Source organism: Medicago sativa, chromosome 8, assembly GCF_051527215.1.
Source record: "Medicago sativa cultivar Bolivia chromosome 8, Bolivia_mono, whole genome shotgun sequence".
Taxonomy (NCBI): Eukaryota; Viridiplantae; Streptophyta; class Magnoliopsida; order Fabales; family Fabaceae; genus Medicago; species Medicago sativa.
In genome coordinates this window covers 10,811,768-10,814,969 of record NC_140756.1, presented here as the reverse complement: position 1 = coordinate 10,814,969, position 3,202 = coordinate 10,811,768, and the positions used below count along the sequence as shown (strand labels likewise).

The 3,202-nt window shown below is 31.4% G+C and overlaps 1 pseudogene; it reads right to left on the bottom strand.

Moving 5' to 3' along the window:
* Positions 1-246: 246 nt before the first annotated feature.
* On the bottom strand, positions 247-2,809 carry LOC146896872 (uncharacterized; annotated as a pseudogene).
* Positions 2,810-3,202: the final 393 nt, after the last annotated feature.

Here is a 3,202-nt window from a genome sequence, read left to right as displayed (position 1 = left end):
GTTACACTTTTTTAAAGGATAAAGGAAAAAAATATGGACATATTATACTCATATCGTGTTCGTTACACTTTTATTTTAATATTTGAATTTACTCTTATCTATTTGTTATATGTGTTATTTTTTTAAAATAAACATTTGTTATATGTGTTATTTTTTTAAAATAAACAGACTGTCAAATTAGATTGTGTAAAATTCATTGTCATCCAAGACTTAAAAACCATAAGTTTAATCCAAAGAAAAACTAGCTAGTAAAATTTGGTACTTCCTATCATTGACTCATTATTCCTACCCTGCAAATAGTCCAAAAACTCAAGTATGCCTCCCTAGTATTCTAGCCCTTCACATAATATATTCAAAATGTGCATCCCAAAAATTTACACAATTCAACGTAGTACACTCCTTAGGCCAGATTTTTGCTGAGGAGTTAGCCTTGAGGAATACTTATGTCAAATTTGATTTTTAAAGTCCCCTTCCTCCTTGGTTGTTTGGTTATTGGCATCCCTTCATTGGGGACTTTGTGCTCATAGTCAGGTGTGACTACATTTGGCAACTGGACCAAAAGAATCCTTCCATCCAAATTAGGGATTTCCAATGTTTTATTTGTGAGAGCATCCGCCAGAGTCATCTTTTGTGTAATCACAATATCATTTCCATTCCTGGTATAGCGAGCGTGTGGTTTCTCGTCAATCACAAAAACAATATCAGCTGAGATGATATTTGGCTTCTTGTCACCCTTATCGTTGAAGATAACCCGTGTCCCTTTTTTCCCATCCAGCTTTTACATCAATAGTCAACACCTCCTCTTCAATATTACTATACCCAACATAATTAACCTAATCTTTAACCTTATAATAGTTCCATTGTACAATTTTTCAAGAGTGCAAAACGATGTTCTCTCAATAGGATCATCTTCTTCTTTGCAAAACCATTCTCACGAAAGAATTCATTATAAATATCCTTAATAGAGTGAGGATTATACTGATATGCTGAAGATGGAGCGTTGCGGCGAAAAGAAGAATGACAGGGAGGAGCGGCACCACCGTATTGAATGCCTTCTTCGCCGTATTGGTTGTAGATTTTCCGTTTTAATGGATTACTGAGAATATCGTAAGCTTGAGAAACGAGAATGAATCTGTGTTCAACATAGTAAGGTAAAGTATTATATTTCACTGTTCCCAAAAGTTTGGTTATCTATTGGTTTTGTGTACATGGATGAAATCATTTGTTTGTCATTTGTTAATAGATGCTTTGATATGAATGGAATTGTTCAAGCACTATTGAATTATGTAAAAACGATTCAACTGCATTTAACTTAATTACTTATTACTGATACAAAAATGAATCCTCTACAGATTTGTGACAAAGTACTTATATCGATATCTCAATAGCTTAATTCATACATCGGATAAAAAATGATATTTAAAAATGTTGGATTACAAAAAGAAACCTTTAAAAATTCTACATATACAAATCAAATTTGCATCAAAAAATAGTATAACTCCATCTACGCCTTCATCTAGTCCAACTCTCTCCATTTCCCACGTTCCTTCTATGCCATTCTATTGTAAATTTTGTATTATTTCAAAAGTTTTAATTCTTAATTTTAAGTTTAGAGATAAAGAAAATATAGTTCGAGTTTAATGGTAGTGTGTTGGTCGTTGAAAACAACTTTACACACGCATCTAATTAAAACATTTTGAATTGCTACGTAAATTTTAAATACATTAATTGATGTGGTGATTTTAAATGTTTTGATTGATTATGTGTACAAAGATGTTTTGGACCGCCAACCACCACCATTAAACTCATATAGTTTGTATTAGAAAACATGTTTTATTTGAGCAAATTCGTTTTTGAATTGGTCTTTTAGTGGAAATACCACCTTTGCCACATTTACTTAATTGAGAAATGATATTTGTACAACCACTTTTTGATAACTTTTATGACAACTTTCTTTCTCATACTCACATTATATATTTACTTTTTTTTTCTCTCTCTCTACTTCTTTTTCTTTGTAAAATTATGGTTGTCTCAAAAGTTGTCAATCAAATGGTTATTCAAATAACACAACTCTACTTATAATTATCTCACATGTTGCTCAAATTTATAGGAACCGGATTGCTTTTAGGAACTGATTTTTCTTTCTTTAAAATCTCTAAAACTCACGTATTTTAAAAAGGAGAGAATGCAATATGTGACCATTTTTCACTATCACATTCACAGCACAACCATTTTCTTAATTAAAACAAAATTACATTATATTTCTTACTTCGTGTTTTAGGGAAAAAAATTCATGTTCATAAAGAGTATTAACACAAACTTCACCTATTGTATTTTGGGGAAGTTGCACAATCTTACGGACGGTCTTTATACACCTTAAGTTTATTAGTTTCCAGTCATCCAATAACACATTCATCTTGTCAAACTCTTTCCATCTTCCATTTTGCAACTCTTCTAAACCTAAAACAAGAAACAACTAATAAAAATTGAAGTCAGAAATATGAACACAAGAATGTAAAAATAAGTATAAACTACATTATGGAAGGTTGATTTATTTATGAAACTATGGAGTTTTTTTTTTTTTTTTTAAGGAAAGTTGCTTAACGTGATTACTTTTATCCTAAACCAACCACCAATACAAATTTTGTTTAAGTAGAAAAGATAAATAAATGATTTGCTGAGGAAATTTACACTCCTCCAAACAATTCTTCACAAAGTTCCAGTTGAGACGATCATAAGCTTTTTCCAAATCAATTTTGATAGACATGAAGCCCTTTTGACCTTTCATTTTAGACATGGCATGCACCATCTCTTTAGCCACAATAATATTGTGGTGAATGCTTCGACCTGGAATAAAACTAGACTGGTATGGAGAAATAATTCTATCAAGCAAAGGCTTAATCCTGTTAACAATCACCTTAGAAATTATTTTATAGATAACATTACAAAGGGAAATAGGCCTAAATTGTGAAACAAATTCAGGTTTATCTAATTTTGGAATCATCACAAGCAAAGTATTATTAATAAGAGAGATAAGAGAATTAGGCAAGGGGATCCTCTTTCCCCTTATCTTTTTGTTATTTGTATGGATAAATTGTCTCACATGATAGCTGATCAGGTAGAAGCTAATTATTGGCTTCCTATGCGCGCAGGCACGTATGGTCCTCAAATCTCTCATTTACTTTTTGCTGATGATTTTCTT